This window comes from Lagopus muta, chromosome 17 (assembly GCF_023343835.1).
Source record: "Lagopus muta isolate bLagMut1 chromosome 17, bLagMut1 primary, whole genome shotgun sequence".
Taxonomy (NCBI): domain Eukaryota; kingdom Metazoa; phylum Chordata; class Aves; order Galliformes; family Phasianidae; genus Lagopus; species Lagopus muta.
In genome coordinates, this window is record NC_064449.1 from 9,735,914 (window position 1) to 9,754,948 (window position 19,035).

General features: G+C 36.5%; 1 long non-coding RNA gene across 1 annotated transcript in view; it reads right to left on the reverse strand.

The window, feature by feature from the left end:
* Positions 1-469: 469 nt before the first annotated feature.
* The window catches only part of LOC125701968 (uncharacterized), a 39,556-nt gene continuing 20,990 nt past the window's right edge, over positions 470-19,035 (reverse strand). Inside the window, exons 3-4 of the long non-coding RNA XR_007380407.1 lie at positions 6,930-7,016; positions 470-735 (exon numbers count right to left, since the gene is read on the reverse strand). This is a non-coding gene — a long non-coding RNA (uncharacterized LOC125701968). The remainder of the gene's footprint in view (positions 736-6,929; positions 7,017-19,035) is intronic.

Below are 19,035 nucleotides of genomic sequence, written 5' to 3' on the forward strand. Positions count from 1 at the left end.
TGATTGGTTGGTCACCAGGTAAGAAATAGGCTTGTATCTAGGACCATTCTACTAACTTCTAAGTCATAAAATGTAAGTAGATCTTATCACAAGATTTCCCTTTTTCTTGATGTTTCTGCTTGGCAAAGAAATAAGTTTTATGTTTCACTACCTTTTCTTCAATAAATTTCTATGTACCTTACAATAACTCAAAAGAGATCAAATGTGGATTTCAACGTAGGCAGAAGAAGAAATGAAGATATTATTTAGTTCTACACAGTGGAAGGTTAAGAAAAAATCCAAAAATCTCATGAGGTCTGAATTAATCTACACAAATTCCTTTCCTGGAAAGCAGAAGATCTTTGCACATTCATATTTTAGACAAAATATGCTTTTAAAGCTTCTCTAAGGTCTACCGAAGAAAATCTTAATCATACATACATTGTATGCGTCATGGACTCTGAGCTTTTATTGCAGCAACAGACTCTTTAACAAAAAGAATATCTGATGAACACACAAAGGTTGACTGAAAATTTCTTTCAGAAGATTGGCATCAATACAGGAAAATATTTAATTTAAAGAAAAGAGTGCAGAAAAGCATAATTCCTACAAATCATGGTATCGTAGCACAGTTGGCACCGAGGACAGCCTGGAGATTTCCAGCACGGCCTTCTACTTGAAGCAAATGTATTGCCAGCATCAGAGGGGGGAACCAGGGCTATGCTTAGCTGACCCCAGAAAACCTCCAAACTGCAACTGAAGATGAGGAAATGTGTCAGCAAACATACCAGATATGTCTACACCAACACAGGTTTGGAAAAGCTCAAAAGCACGAATGGCCTTTTTCTTACACAGTAGTCGTATTTTCTGTGATGTTTCACCTCAAAGGTGTCTTGCCTCTGATTCACAATATTCTCTTACTAGCATGCAATCAGATTAAAATGCAAAGGAAGTAGTCATGGTCCTACAATAGGTAACATTAGGAAGAATTTGAGATTTGTAAAGAATGGTAACAATTATCTTCTAATCTTTTTCCTTATTAACACATGAAGATGCATCAAAATGAAACAGTTTTAAAAAGATCATCCTCTTGTGCAACGTAGGAACTCAGCAGGGACTACATAATTAATGCACAAATTAAACTTATTCCATATTACACACATCAAGTTAGTTTGTGGTCAGCCTGACATTTAAATAAAGCAATTTAGAACAGTTTAATCTTCTGCTTTACAACAAGAGTAATAAAATCTGTATTGGTTCCAATCACTATCTACATTAAAGAGCCTGCTGCAATCAACTGCAGATTACACAAGGATGCTATAATTAATGGCTTTCTGCATTAATGGCTCTGCTGCATTTTTAGTTACTGTGTTTACATGAAGTTGGATCTCTTTCCAGTTTTGTGTAGAAGCAAACTTCCTAGATTTCTCCAACAGTGACAGAAGAAATCTGATGTCAGACTTTCCAGCTTGTGTCCACTACTATACAGCTACACTCACAGCAATGGAACTTCCTGGATACAAAACAGCTTGGTAATTTTGGAAAATCTCCATCAGCCTAACCAACGTCACACGGGCTGCCGGGCAACTCAACTGCTACGAGAGTTTAGTTCTAGACTTCCAAAGCATCTTCTGTTTTTTCTTTTCCATCAAAATCAAATGCAGAAACTCAGGAAGGACTTTACACACAGAAAAATGAAGAGGAAAGGGAAAAAGAAAAGAAACTACAAAACTGAGAACAGAATATCTTACATTTTTCTTACAACTACTGTCTGTTTGATCCTACACCCTCCATCTTAAAACAGAAGCTTTAAATTTTCGTGAGAAAGAATAGGCACACTGGGATCATCAACAGCTCTCTGGCCCTGTTACTGCTTCTTCTTCTGCATTTTATACAGATACTGCTTATCTTCATCTTCACGAATTCAAAGGATGTATAGCCCTCAGGTGTCCAAGGACTAACTGCTTGACTATGCACTAGAGACCTCTGAGCCTCCAGCTCTCAGCTCTACATGTTTGCCTGGAACTGTCAAGTCCAGAAGTTCACATTCATGAAAGTTTTATTTAAATTTGAATAAAAGTTGTTTGGATTATAAAAGCGTATTGTGGAGCTTAATTTAAAACTAGTATCTATTTTCTAACATGGCCTCCAGTACAGAAGCCAGGTGGTAGAGCTATGATGTCTACTGATAAATGAAAGTACGTAGACTGACTAGAGAACTCAATGAAAAAACAGGAAGTGTAGATTTAGGTTTTGCCGGAACCATTCAGTATGACTAATATTTACAGCAGTTCTTATGGCAGGGATCCCATGTTTCAGAGGTTCGACTGGCTATAAAGACAAACAAACAAACAAAAACACGCAGTAACTCACAGACCAAAAGCTGGCATTCGTTTCTTGCCAACTTTTATTGTTGATATCCAATAATGTTTTTAGAACGATTATTTGTATATACTACACCAAGACCACAAGAAGACAATAACTTTGGCCTCTACGTGCAACCGACCCATGCTGAATTTATGAAGTATCAGCAGTAGAAGATTAACTGCCAATAGGAGAGCAATCTGCTACCTAAAACAAAATTTACACATAGCAGATTTATTTGTTCAAGAACAAAGGCCACGTATCTGCTATGGATGCCCCAGAGTGGAATAATGTTACCTGCTGATCAGCTACAAATTAGTATGTGCTCATAATACATAAAGTTCTATTTATTGCCTCACTGGGGAGAAGATTTATTTCCAGCTAGACTTTGAAAGGAAAAATATGTGCAGAAAGGTCTCCCAGCCTGAGTGTTCTGGGTCAAGTGTTTGGTATTTGCAGCGCTTTAATATGCTCTAGCTTGCATTTCAGCTTCCGTGTGTCTGGACTTCCTCATACATTTTAATATACTCCAAAGTGATTCATACTGTGCAGTAAACAGGAGAACAGCAGCTCAGGTGGAGAAATTCATAAAATAATAATTCTTGTCTTGGATAAAAACATTGAGCCCCACCGAAAAAGAACTCTGCAGTGCTCATCACTACCCATCGCACAGAATATACAGGGAAAATTTCATTTGCTTCTTACCTAGTTGTATTACATCCTGTGATATTTTATCTGAATAATTAAAGTAACAGAAGATTAAGCCATCATTAAGCCACTTTTCCTAAGAAAATTAGGCTTAGATTACAGTGTTTTCTACCTGTTCCACATTCACATTTTTATTAATTATTAGCTGAATTCAACTGAACCTGACATAAGAGCAGACATCCCAAATATAGGGTACTTTCTATGAAAATCAGCAGCAGGATAGAGGTTGTTCTGCTCCCCATGAGCTCCAGGGATGAAAACTCTCCATCATAAACATTGTCTATTAAGAGAGCATGCAGTGTATATTTAAGAGTATCAATAGGTTGGAAAGAAGTTTAATGCTGATAATCTCCAGCAGCTTTCCTGCTGCTGCGTTGGTTTTCAAGCATCAGTCATTTGGAGATGCTCAGGGATTTTTAAAATTGAGGTAAATACCAAGAGCTGGAGTTACTAAGCAAATAACACAGGCAATGACATAAATTCCTGTATGGCTGTCAGATCTATGTATAATATATTACACAGCTGTTTTCTCTGGGTCTGCTAGCCTAGAATGGTGATTTAATGAGAAATGCAAAGGAAAAAGAAAGCACAGAAATTTCTTCTCTCTTCTTTAAAATTACAGCACACTATTGAAATGACACAGAAATTTTAATAATTGGCTTTGTAATTTCATTAATTTATGGACTGGCTATAAGATACAAACACAAAGACATGAGCAAACCTGCTACTCATGCCACTGATGTACTGAAAAAAAGAAATTTCTGCATTAAATTCATATTTTGAAAAGGAAAAATACATTATTGCTACATGGAAGCCTGTTCCTGATAAAAAACTTGTTGTGCTGCCAACCAAATCTATTTCGCTGGGAAGGGTTTACTCTACTACAGATCATCCCTATGCTCATTAATAATAATAAAATCCTGATAAATTCCCATCATACAGAAGGCTTCTTTTTTGTTCTGTAAAATTTCCAGTGTTCTTTGGTTTGCTATAAAATCCTACGAGAAGAAATATATGCACATAATAGTCACTTGAACAGCAGTGACACTGCCTTGGATAAACGACACCTCAATTACAACAAACACCTCCACTGAGAGAAAGATTTCATAGAAAGGAATATGTAAATTACTTTTTATCCATTAGAAGACAAAGGAAGAAGAATGCAGGTAATTAACAGAGCACAGCAGTAACTAGCTATTGCCTATAGCTAGCTGATAGGAACAGCAGGAGAAATGTGGATGTGAGATCTTCATGTTAGTATACATGTCTTCTATTTAATGAGCAGCCTATTGCACATCTGGTTTTCAGTATCTTTTTAAAAAGAACTTATATCTGTAATACCAAGTATATTTTCTGGAAAGAAAAAATGCAATAATAGTTGCAACTAGCATCAAGGTGAAGAAGCTAGAACTTGTTACATTAAATACAGATAATAAAATTCAGACACCCTCATTTGTAGATAAACATCAGGAAATCATTTTCCTCCCACAGAGAAGCAGTAACCTTCTTAGTGTACGTGAGATTTCTTTGTCTTTAAGAGATTTGCAAGGTCATACGTGCCCCCAGCTCTGCACAAGTGTGTTTAATGGGACAGGGCACTACAATAATGAGACATTCACATGCTCCTGGTTCTGGTGTCACAATGCCATATGAACGTACAGTTGTATAGCATGTATGAAGACAACTGAATTACTAAACATATTCACATAGGATTTTGAAGAAAACCATGAAGGAATTGTTCATACCCTAAGAATTTAACATTTACATCTGAAACAGCAGAACTATTCAGAGCAGAACAAACCTGACCATCTAACCAAGCCATTCAACAAAACAACCAAAAACTAGAAGAAAGCACAGGCAAATAGATCCCAAAATGTATTAATTAGAATTCAACATAAATTCTAACTATGAACTTCATTTGTTTTCTTATGGACCTGAACATTCCGTTTTCACTAAGATCCGACCTCTCATAAAAGCACTTCTAAAATATGAATTTAAAACAACAGGTCCTACCTCATTTGGCACCCAATCCAAAAAGAAATGTTACTTTATATCTTTAGAAATAAACACTGCATCGCAGGAAGAAAACTAAACAAACTTGCCATCCATGGGATTACTACATGTCATTAGAACATTTTAAAATGGTATTTTGTTATAAAATATGGGATTATGGCAAAGTAAACTGCAGCTTGTGCAATGACTTCTGTGTATTTCTAGTTTCTCTGGGACTTCTGGCAGTCTTTTATTTGGTATACGTATTTATTGGTATGTTTAAGTTAAATGCTTTTAAAATCTGGATGTGTTTTGTTAAAGGCAATTCATGGTATGCAAAGTGAATTAGACATTTAAATCATGCCTCTGAGTTGTTAAGCCATCTTTCTATTTCAACTCTGGCATTAATTTTTAGCCTATAAACCTGGCACAATAAGTTGAAATGTAGGGAGCAAAGCCAGCTTACGCTCCTGGACAACACAAGCATTTATGCCTACATTTTCTTTATGTTTTCAAACATAAGGCTGTATTTTTAAAGTGTATTTTTAAAGGAAGTGCAGAAGCCCAGTGAATAAACAACAGTTTGTTCCTCACTTTCAAAAACATAAAGTACAATTCTTTTATGTACACCACTGCCATCTTTTTTAATGACATCAAGTACTGAAAGTATTTTAAAGAATGCTTGCTGCTGCAGCTCTGCCTGTTAGTCCCTATGGCTACATAATTTTTCAGTAATATACTAGAGAAACAACGTTCTATGCAGGTGATGAGCTATTACTGAAACACTGACGGTATATGAACAGAAAATAAGGTGCATTACGTTGAAGGGATAAAGTAGATATGAAGTTTCCCTAGCTTCCATAGGCTCAGAATAGACAGTAAGAGGCACAAAGATAATAAGACAAAGAAAAATAGTGTTTTTCCAAAGTAACTCTTCTACAGGTACTGACAGTTTTGATGTTTCTCCCACACTCTAATGTTGTTATTTACCGTTGCATTTCATTTTATGGATTTTTTTCCATGTTGAGATCCAACAGAATAAAGAAAAGTTTGAGTTACAGCATGTAACACGGTCAGAAAAGGAGTTTATAGCATTAGATCAAGTCTTCTTTCTTATCCACCTGGATTCATAAAATTCTCATACTGACTCTCTGGTACTATAATCTTTGTGTTTGCTCGTTTGTACTTCACAATCCATTACAACCTAAAAGAAGAGCTTTTTATTCAGACTTACAAGTCGTGGGACTCTCATTATGCTGTTCTCTCTTCTGCATGACTTTTTTCTGAATCATTTTAAGGAAGTAAGGAAGTTTTCAATCCCTTATTTCTATTGTGTATGCTCATATCAAAGAAAACCTTTCAATAAAACACCATAATTCTATGATTTCCCATTCAGGGAGGTCAGTGAAAATACATTTCTCCAGTTAACTCAATATCAGCAAAAAAAATGTTTCCATAGAAAGGATGAAAAGCATTGGACCAAGAGTAGATGTGAAGTGAGATGGGAAGGAAATGAAAAGGTGAAAGGAATCCTAATCTGCCCCTTTCTAGAGTTTCCCAAGGGTTTCTTGCTGTAGTTCCATGTAATTATTTTCCATTGAGTGATACAGCAAAGGAACAGTTGGCAGAACTGATGCAGCACTGTCTTCTGGAGGGAACTGAACATGAGCTTGCTATTCTGGGGCAGGAGAATACTATAGCTGCAATGCTTAAACTGTTTTGTGATGCTGAAGCAGGATGTAAGAAAGTGTCTTTGAAGATTTCTTTGTAGTTGTAGCTCTTAGAATCTTGAAGCAATTTACTAGCCATCTTTATCCTTTGTACTTTTCTTAAGAACCTTAAATAACAGTGGCTTCAAATACAGTTTAGAAGGGGCAATATCTTACCTCTTTCACTACTTCAGGCTAAAAAGGAGCTGCTTGGATTACTTCCAGTCTGGTTCTCAATACATAGGAAGGAAGAAACAATGGTGCCTGCAATCCAATAAAAGCAATTGTCTGTAATGAAAAGCTGTGACCCCTCTGTAATTCATCTAAATGAGATCTACACAGTATAAAGGCAAATTCCTTCCTTCTTAGCTTTGACATCCTGGCTGAGAGCATGATTGTTTTAAGTGAGATACTGAGATAATCTCCAAAGATATGGGATGAGAGACACTGAGCACAAATTTGCAACTTGAATTAAAGCCTCATTCTCTGCATAAGACTTGATACACATTCCGCAGGGATGTGAAACCACGATCAAAGCTTCTATATCATGTGTGGAAAAATAACCATGGAAAAATAAAAATCCATGGAAAGATACTCCTCCAACAGTAGTCTTCCATATATCCAGAAAGTGAAAATATATATGAATCTATTATTACATTTTATTACATTTTGCAGTATCCAGACTCCTTTGGTCCAAAAGTATTTAAGTAAATTTGAGCTTTTTAAAGAAAAATAGCTCAAAACAAATACAGCTAAGAATCAAAAAATAAAGTTAAGGACACCTTCTATTCTGGAAATTTGTCTATGTAATAGCATTGCTAACAGCTTACCTAACCTCAGCCTGTTGTGAAATAATTAGTCAGAGATCAGAATTATGACATGAAAATACCCCTGACAAAAGCAGGGGCAACATAACATGTTCTTCTTGCAAATTGTTGTGCTCTACCAGACTTGACTAAAAATTATTTTTCACACAAAAAAGTTGCCTGAGCCAATGCTTTCTTGGTTTTTTTTCTCTCTTTCTAATTCACTTGTTGTGTAATAGATGTGGAAAGAAAATTTCCATTTTCATTTAATATTTTTTAATCTTTACGTGAAAGTAATCAAGAACTGAGTATAAAACTACCCTCATACTTGGTTTTAAACCACTCTATCGCAATTATTAGCTTTGTTCTTTTTTTTCCTACAATATTAAGTGCTGCATATTTTTCAGTCTTCGTAGCAATTTCTAGAGAAATTCATTACTCCCTTTTAATACAGTACAGATAGCTTCTCTCAAATTATCCAGGTTTAAACACCCCAACCTTTGTCACAGCTAGGGAGCTCCATGACTAATGGTGAACAAGCATCTTTTTCTAACTTGATTCACCGGCTTGTGAGGTACATCCAGACAAACAGAATCCCACTGTTTTCTAAAAGATTTGAGGTCCCTCTTTATTCCTTTACATTCCTTCAGATTTACATTTTGTGTTTTGATCCCTAGAGCAGTATTACACTTTACACTTTCTGTTTGGACCAGTAGTAAAATTCATTGCCTTCATCTTCAACAGATTAGCAACTTGATATTAAGCTCACACAGTCGTGGCAATTACAATTTAAGGAAAGATATTCTTCTGTGCTGGTACAGCTACTTAGGCTGTCACTAAATTACATGAAAAACTTGCTGCATCTGGCTCAAGAAATGTTACATGTGTCAATATTCAAAATGAAGGGAAAAAAAAATGAAAAGACTTAAAAGTTTACGAGTTCTTGCTGAACACAGGAGCCAGATTTTGATTTATATGCTATTTCCTTTGGTAGACAATGGATACTTCATACTCAAGAAAAGAACTGAGATATCTCAAAAATAAATGGAAATAAACAGCATCCATCACAAGCTTAGAACTTACCTATTATTTTCACAGCTAGTTTCAATAAGTGGCAGCCCACATCTGATTCACAAATCGTGTAATGCATTAATGTAGTGCTAGCTTTTAAAGATATGGCTGTTGTCCAAGAATCAGCACAATGCTAGATACGTGAACAGTATAAATGTATTTAATAAAACATTGCTTACAAATATATTAGCTTCATCAATGTTTGTATAGCAGTGAAATTACAGGAAGTGAAAAGAAAATTGTACTTGCTGCAAGTTTAATACTGAAGAATTAGGAGGAAATAGTAGGCAAAGTTACATTTACACAATACTGGTAGATGTCTTGAGGAAGGTAGAAAGAGAAGGAAGAAGTTCCTTCAAAAGGAAAACTCCAGAAACAACCAGCTTTTTTCCTTGCATCCTTATCAACTTGCTCACTAAGCAGCCAACCTGTGATGCTCACTCACAGCTGGCTCCCCAAATCACCAGCAAAACACAGGGTGTAAACAAGATCATTTCTGTCCACAAAATCTCTATAGTTATTTGGAAGTACTGTAAGATATTGTGGATCATAAAGTGACTCCTTGAAACTCAGTAGGGAAATACTTTAGTTACCATATTCTAAAACTTAATACAATTTCAATCCCTGGCAACATCCAGTATCCTATAACACCATGTCCTTGTTATTCTCACACTCTCTGACACTTGATTGAAAGAGCTACTTGTCCTCTGTGTGATTTCTCCTTGTACACACTCAACAGTAAAGGAAGTCAGTTACCTTCCTGGTTAGTTTGGTTTCTGTTGTTTGGTTTGGGTGCTGTTGTTTTTTTATTCCCCCAAACACACACTCACACACAACACTGAACCATGGAAAGAATATCAAACATAAAATGCAGAAATGCAGCTGGTCTACTGAATCACGACAAAGTGAAATGATGAAGGTGGTAAATAAATGAGTGCAATTTGCTGGTATCCTTTATGTGCAAGATACGAAGCCATAACTGTTTTGCTAAAGTAACTGCGTCCTCCTAGAAAGATTTCCAATATCAATTATAGTGTTGATTGCATTGCTACTAAATAGATTTCCTTGTCATGTTTCCCTGATTATATGTAAATATTTCCTAAATTAGACATGTTTCAAGCTCCACTTCAAGTGTAATACAATTGTATAGTGTCAGAATTATGCAGTGTAGAGCATGACTACGAGAGCTACCAGAGTAAAATTTAAACATCTCAGTTTGAAATGAAAATAAAAGAATTCATTGCAAATAATGTCACAAAGAAACAAACAGTACCCTATTAAGATATTTTGGTTTTAATGCTATGGAAAATATGCCAGACTATTAAAAAAATCTCCAGATTTTAACTCGAGTCTCAGACATTGTTTCAACAACAAATTCAGAATTTAAATGTCTGAATTAGAACAAGATCTCTTTCTACTGGTATGACAAATAAAGCTATTCAGATGAAGAGAACTTCCTATGTAAAATAATGACCTGTGGAGGGATGTATTAACACCACCACCTTGACATTTTTCATTGCTCTCTACAAAATTCCTTTTTGTTATTATTTTTTAAAATGCAAAGCTCTTGCTTTTTGAGCTTAATGCATTTTATTGCATTAGAATTCTACCACAGTCATCTTCTCTCTGAGTAATGGAAGTTTCCAGAGAAATGCTGGGATGGCATAGAGCACTGAATCAACCCTTAGCAACTCAAAAGAGATGGATTTTCATCCAACAGAAGAAAACAAGACTTTGTTTAATGTAGGATTCCTTTATTTTTATTTCTGTGGAAAAGGTGCTTAATGTATAGATGCATATTTCCTCAAAAATTATTGGTAGGTCACCTTTTACTTTATTTTTCGTTGATGTTATACAGGACTGCCTGCTATTACTATGAAGAATTCTCAGAACGTTGTTTGTTTTCTCAAAATAAGAGTTAGGAAAACACATTCATTTTTTCCACTCACACAATTCACTCATTAAGAGTTTGGAAGTTAAGAATGCGTTACAAAGTTTACTCAAACTTTTATAACTTCTTAAAAAATTCACATCTTACGCACTGTAAAACATAAAGCAGTCTTTAAACACAGCATGGACTCAAGGTCAGACAGACCAGTGTGCTGAGTAAGCAGAAGACGTGAGGCTTGGGGGAAGAGTTAGGGTTTGTTTTTAAGTGTTCATTTTATTTTTCAATGGGACAGAAAATAAACCATGAAGACAGATACGAGTCTGTATACAAGTACTTTGAAATATTGCAGGATCATTCCTGTTTAATTTAAAACTAATAGAAGACTGAAAACAGTCCTGTATCAATTCTTCTTCAGTTGTTCAGCCTCCTGACAGAACTACCAAAGACAATTAATTCAGTCCTTCCACTGGCTCTGAAGTTTTAGATCAGGAAATGACAGCGCCAGGAGAACAAAAAAATCTGTTTGGTCTGAACACTGAGCTTGTTCAGGACACAGAAAGCAAACAATGGCGTGACTGCTTGAAATAACAGGGAACAGAAGTTAAAAAAAAACCACCAAACCACAACAACAACAAACAAAAGCCCCAAATATCTCTATAGTTGAAGAGGACAGGCATGTCAGATGTAGCAGACAGGTGCACCCAACAGACATCTCCAAAGCAATCAGAAGAGGAGTAAGATCACTCTGACCCTCTGGGAATGCTGTGAACACAAACCTGATGGCTTTTGGTTTCTCACTCTGCTGCTGTACACTTACCCCACACGTTCTAACTCAGATAGGTTGCAGATGATTATTGCACTATGCTTCACAGCTACATATAACTCCTGCAGCTAATTAGGCTTTTCCATTACGCTCCTTGCTCTTTACCTAGCAGACCTGAACCACAACAATGAAACTTTATTTTTACAAGTGTTACCTGACACCTATAAGGTAGACATCAAAAATAGCATCAACTTCCCTGAATTAGCATTTATAGCAATAGAATACCTTTACAGAATGTTTGCTAAATCCTAAATAGCTTTTTTTCACAAATGTCTTTGTAATAAAAACCTACATACCCAACTGAGGGGTGCCAGGTGCACCTAAATGCTGTGCAGCTTGAGCATAATTAAGCCCCCTATTGCTATCATTCTGCTCCTTGCCTTCAGCAGCTGCTTGTTTTCTGTCTCTAATAGAACCACATGTGCTGATGGCTCCAGGAGTAAAGAGCTCTTCAACTGCACATCTTTAACTGTAGACCTCATCACTGACTTTCTATTTGGAAAATGCAGAAATGTTAAATCCCTTCTGAGAGAAAGCTCAGGCAGAACAGCACTCCGTGAAAATGAGGATGAGCAGAAAACATTAGCACAGACTGATAATCCCAGACACCATCAATACTCAAGCATTATCATGATTGAAAGTTTTCAGTTTCATAAAAAGAATCCGAAACACACACAAAAAAAATTCTAATCCAGACAACAAATTGTATTTCAGTTCTCTCTGTGGCAATTTCTATTTTCTATTTGATTATCAGTATGGGAACCTTAATGGAATGACAAAATATTACAAAGCTGTATAAAAGAGAGTTCACAGACTTTTTAAATTAACTAACACTGGAACATCCTTGTCTCTCTAGAGAAGCAATCTAGATCACATGGACCAGGAATATCACTAAAGATGAAAGTATCTCCTATTGTACTTTCCAATATTCTGCTCCCTATTTCATTCTCTGACCTCATGAAATTTTCACAACGACAGCTCACCAAAAAAATCAATCAATGTGGTATATCACATAGTTAGAGGTGGCACAACAAAATATCTTGGGTGCACATTCTATCCTAGTGGACCTTTCAAAAAAACATCATATTTGAATTACACTCCTGAGCACTGCTGGGATAAAGGACTGCAAGCCTAAGGGTGAGTGTGCAAGTAACATCAACAACAATGAAGTCCCTGAAAGAGCATGACATGGCTACAATGCCATCAGGCAGTAATGGAGCACAGGCAAGTTTGAAAACAACAGTGAGGGTATCTACATAAGCTAAGAATATATTAGTGGCAGGTAGCTGGATCATTGTCACTTCATTATGGAAAATTACACTCTATTTGAATGTAAGGATATGGAGGAACACAAAATATTTTTCTACCTTCACTATCTGACAGTTTCATTCAACATCTTCGTGAGTTACTTCTTAGAAACAAAAGGTCTTAATACTAATAGTCAAAGGCAGGAAACATACTTTTCTCAACTTAATTAATTGTGAGTACAAGAAGAAGCCCTGAGTAGTCAAAAGTAAATGAATAAGAGATTAATTACTTCAAGCACAGAAAGACAAGTTTCATTTCCAGTCAAAAAGGAACTTTTACAATCTGTGCTCATGCTCCCGAATGGAACTATCACTAATTGATCAAGTACTGACAGAGAGGGTAAAGGACTGTAAAATAAGGGCTTGCAAATGTTGACTGTGATCCGAGATAAAGTTATCAGTCTTATCTACTGTAAAGATAATGAGGGAGTTAAGGAACTTAGATGGCGAAGTAATTATACTGTAGAACTCTGGTAACATTAATGATCTAAAAGCTATGCAGCAAGAAAGGCAGGCTATTTAGATAGCAATGATAATGACACAGACAGATGAACTATCTCCAACACACACAGAATGCTAAGAAACAAGATAACAAATGTATCTGTCACATCCACGACAGCAAGCCACATCTTTCCCCAGCCCAAACATACAAGTTCCTACATCGCCTAACCTTTACTTGACCTGGCCCCTTGTTACAAAGAAAAGGCTCATCCTCACAAAATGACTCATTAATACCAAACCTCTGAATAAATCACTTTTTTTTTTTCCCCCCAGAAAAATGGATCATGCAGTGCACACATGAAAATGTTATGCTTTGGCTGTGAAGTTAAGCTTACCTGTGACCCTCACCTTAACATCAGCATGAAAGAGGGGACTCAGCTGTGTAATAAAAGACAACTAAAGGCACCAGTCCATAATAACTCCAGTTTTTCTTAGTACCCCATGCTCTGTAGCTTCTTACTACTGATTACAGTTTTTAAGCTGTTTGAAATGTTTAATGCTGTTACTCTAACTTCAGCTTTAACTTAAAGAAGGAAACCTATTCATAAGTGAAATTGCATGATACAGCTTTGTGTTAGTATCAGCTTTCTCCTTCTCTCACTTGGATCTGTAGATTTAATATCTGCTAGGAGACCAACGCTGGGTGTTTTGGGCAACATTCTTATAACACTTCCCTCTATTCCCACCTCATAGATCATCCACTGAAGTATAGAGGCCTCTTGGCCTTCCAAGGCTTACTAGGATGAAGTCCAGGGCTTGACCACCCACTTTATGTCCCTCTTCATTCTTTGCTATCTGTAATATTTCTGTTATTGGCTTTTCTATTCATATGTACTATACAAATAGATTTGTTGTTCAGTGTTCATTAGACTTAATTCTAATAATAGTTCTTGTTGGCACCTGTGAGACAGCTGATATTTGTCACATTCTGAGATATCTTCCTTCCTTTGGACTTTCAAAACACAAGTGTCACAGTTGTGACACTCAAAGGTTCAAAATCTTCCTGTAATATCAGCATTAGGTCAGCAAGACAAAAGTTAATCATGCCAAAGGTGTTATGCCTCTCACTGCTGTAAAAAGTATAAAGAAAAATTGAAATAACAAAGCTGACAAAGAGTGATAGCATAGTATATTTCTATATATAAACAAGCAGATGGCTTCTGAACAGGAATATACTATGGACTGAAAAGATTTAGGACTTTTATTAGGCAAGGAAATTAGAGAGAATTCAAAAACAGAAAATGGCATGTCACTGTTCTGATCAGAATTATTTTCTGGAGTGAAAAAATGGAATCCTTTTAATGCATGAGGATGTTGCATGTAGTAGGATTTACATTATTACTCACTGAATAACGTAGCTGTCATATCTGGGTTGTTGGGTTGTTTTTTTGTTGTTTTTTTTTTTTGTAGTTTGTACATCTGTTTTCTGGAAGACATCTGGACTCACATCTTGAAGCAGACAGCTAATTGACAAAAGAGATGTGCTATTATTTCTTGATTGCAGACATTCTCACAAAAATGACACCAAGCTGGAAGAAGCATATGTTCTTACAGGCTAAAATGTTACCCAGGACCACTGTCTTCTTCAATTATAGTTCATCACTGCTTTTTTACAGCACTCAGCTAAGAAGAAGGGCAATAAATGAAAGCAAAGTCTAACAGACCAAGGAAACTTTTCTGTACTGTTCCCTTCTGTCTTTCAATTCCATCAGTTTTTTCTCTGTCAACTGTATGGCAGAGTAAAGAATCAAAGAAATGCACTTGTTAGAAATGTCTCCTGGAATAAAATATCACATGCCAAAAGCACCAAAAGAATATCTTATGTACTTTCTGGTTCTGCAAGTGCTAATCAAACATTACCTAGTCTGCAACTGCTGCCCAAGTACTGCAGCTCTACCTTCCCTCAAAGCATGCAGTCGTACAACAGTATTAACCTACCCAAAGAAACAGAAAGAGGACAGTCTCTTAGACACAGAGCAACTGATTCTGTGCCTATGAGGCAGAGTCTGACAGAAGTGGTAAGCAGCAGCCAAAGAAAGTCCAAGACAGGGAACTTCTGCACAGGGGAGATCTCTCTAAGTTTTCCTACAAGCCCTCATCAGGTGAAAATTAGCAAGCCGGAATAAAGGAAGCAGGGGCTCAAACACCAGATACGAAAAACCATACATGAAAAAACAAACAAACAAACAAAACAAACAAAAACAAACAAACAAAAAGCCTCTTACAAGTTTTGCTGTTCAGAATTTGGTTAAAATGATTTTAAAAAAACAACAGACAAACAACAAAACAAACGAATAAAAAGGATTTCTACTTGCACTAAATTGAAGCCACTGACATACATTAGTTCAGACCACCTGAGAATCTAGCCTGTAACATTATTGTTTTACATCACCTTTATGTTTTAAAACCTCTGCTGATTTTAATTAATTTATCCCCTTGAGGCTAATTGGCTCAAAGCCCATTAAATAAAAAGTAGGAATAGGGACTCACAGAGGTCCAAGCTCAAACAGCTTTAACAATTCTAGCTGAAGGGGAGTTTGAGGGCACTGAGGATTCTCAATATTGTTAGGTATTCACTTTTATTATCAGGGTTCACAACTAGATTATGTTTCATATGGGTAGTCCTGTGCTTTGTCTCCAGCTTGCCTTGGATTGACCAAATTTCCAGTCTCAGCAAACATGACAGGAAAAAACCTCAAAGCAACAATGCAGATCTGATACAAAGCTCTCTGTGCAGAACTCATTTTGAAATTACATGAGCAGAGAAAGGACCGTATAGCTGTCATCTGCAGAACAACAATACTCACTCTTTATGGCATATTACACAATCCATATTGCAACAACAGTCTTCACTGGAGCACTTACCTAAGCTCTCAGACATGTAACCTCTTATTCCTCTCTCATTCAGGCACAAAAAGATCGCCTAACTGAACACAGGGGGCATTTACTGTTGGGTTAATCTGGGTGGTCTGGAGATGTAAATGAAAACCAGAATGCTGCTTTCATTCCAGGCAGTAGCTTAGAAGCATTTTCTCAGTGCAAATACTTATCATGTGCCTTCCTATAATTCATCACATGTTCAGAAGCCAAACAAATTATCCCTTAATCCAGTGGGAAAGTATCAAAGCTGATTCTTTCTGCCTTATTGCATTTGCTTCCAGAAGTCAGAGGATATATTTGTGCAGAGTGTACAGAGCAAATGATCACACAATAACTCCAATATAGCTTTGAAGCAGAAATAATCACAGCAGAGTAAGTTATCCAGGATGCTGGCTTTTTTTTTTCCAACGAAGATCATTTCAGGCAGTGAGTTGTAGAGAGCCCTGCTTCCCATGTGGATTGCCAGAGCAACAGGAGAGTGAACTGGAGCAGTGCTGAAAACATCATATTCATATTTCCAATATTCAAGATCTAAAAGGGACAGACTACATAGAAAAAGCTCCCTAATGCACATAGGTTGCAAACCCTTCCCAGTGACATGAAAATTCAGGGGTTTTATGTTGAAATGAACTTCAGAAGTATTGCTAATTAATTGAGGAAGATGCGGGTGAAAACCACTTATATGCATCCTTGTTCCCAAGATAAACACAAAACAGTTGCAACACTTGGATATATGCAATTATATTTGTAAGTTTTTAAGTACACATACACACTGTATCAATTCATAGGCAGGCAGTAGAGAGCCACATTTTTAAATTCAAGTCATTTTCTAACTCCTTTGTCTGAAAGTTTTGCCAGAGAAATGGAAAATAGCAAGAATAATGGGAGTGCTGTTATGGTTCTGCCTTCCGGCTGGGAGGCTGTTATGATAAATCTTGTCCAAACAAGATGAACCAAATCTAAGCAGCTTAGATCTCTGTCTAGCTGTTACATTTCTTCATATTCATAGATCAGGATTTGTGCAAATTCAGAAACATAAAGGGTTTAAAATGTCAAGGCAGAATTGCCAATTCTATAGGTATTCTCTTACGTTTATTTAGTGATAAAATGAGCTTACTCTGCCTCTTTTCTGCTTCATAATACATTCTCTTTTTCAATCCAGTCAGTCTTCAGCTGTGTTAGAAAACAAGAGAACTATCCCTCAGGCCACTGCAAGCATTGTAAAGGTGTGAGATGATTTTTAATTGCAAGTAGCTTTTATTCGGGGTGTTTTCTCCCATTTGGAAATAGATCTGCAGAAAGAGAGGCCTGTGGATCTTATTTATAAAACATTCCTACTTATAGGCACCGCAGTTTGGGCAGCCAGGCTTTTCTTGGACTACTGAGGAAAACTGGAAATCTAATATTTTTAAACTAGAGATCCACATCAATGAACTAAAGAACAATATAAGTGTCCACTACTAAAGAAATACAGACATAAGCATTCAGCCTTCTCACCTTCTAATTTGCTAAAAAGGTAATTAGCCAAGACAATTATGAGACTAAGACAATTTATATTATGGATAATTGTATGCACTTGGAGTATGAGTAGGTTTAGAATGTTCACAAAATTATTAAAGCTGTTGAAATCAGAAGCTTGTTTCCTGACGGTTTGGGGTTTCTTTTCCCACACAGCAGTTTCAGCTTTGCCAGACAATATCAAGTGAAAATTTGTACTCTTACTTTCAGCACTATAGCAGAGCAGCTACAAAAGCCAGAGGAAATCATGTAAAACTACACATCACCTTATACTGCATGAGATGGTTCAGTCCAGTGCATTAACTGTCATTTCCCTACCACTTAAAGGAGAATCCAACACGAAACCTCCTTCAGAGTATGTACCATTATGAAAAGAATCCTCAGAGCAAAAAACAATGTTTTTTGTTTAAACTTGACCTGGTTAGTAATGAATATAGATAAGATTAAGATGCTTAATAAAATTTCTACATTGCATGAAGTACTTTATTATATTGTTAGGATGTAATAACAGCTTAATACTGCATATCTGCTCTTATAAGGTGAAGTGCCACAACAAGAAATCTCCAATATTTACATTCAGGATTTGTACCAGTGGGCTTCCTTGTTCATTTAAGAAATGTTTTAAACTTAAGCTTGCACATCTTGTTGCTAAGATGTATCATTTCAACAGTGAAACAAGTATTAAATAAAACCAATGAGTTCAGCTCATCATTTGAAGAGCAATGAGCTGCGCTCACCAAACTATTTTCCTTCTGCAAGGAACCTGCCCTCAAAGCAGTAAGCATTCAGAAGAACAGAAGTGAGGACAGCCCCACTGAAGCTCCACCTGAAGTGGTGACCATAAACACCTAAAACTAGTGTAATGTCCACTCAAACTTACAAGCAAACCCTTCTCCCTCTGATATACCCACCACCTTACTTGTCTTCCAGTCTTTTGCTAGGACTGATGTTGGAGCAGCGTTAAATTGTCTTCAACACTGGAATTCAACAGCGAGTACAATAAATATTTAATTAGAAACACAGCCTTGACATTAGAGAATGTAGGACTAAAATGTTGCTGCTTGTTATGAACAAACAAAAAAAAAAGCCTGCATAGTGAATGTCAAAATACCAATGACACTAAGGGGAAAAATGAGCCACTTAAAAACTATGCATTGAAAAAAAAGCACAATAATAAATGAATGGCTCGAAGGCCTAAACCAGGTAGACTCAGTGCAGCAGGCTGGTGCCTAATTATACAGAAAGACCACAGCAATTTCACTAGAAGCCATAAGTAAAAAGACACAGAGGGAGAAAAAGCAAAGAAAATTGAAATGACAAAACTGCCAAGATGGGTTGGTTACTGATGTATTTGGGAGGTAGCTTGGAGTGTGGTGCTATGATAATAAATAAATAACACTATACTGCATTTATGCAGTGCCCTTCAGTGACAGACCAAGGTGCTTTGCCAGGTGAAACACACTGCAGCAGCAAAACACTGCTGGCA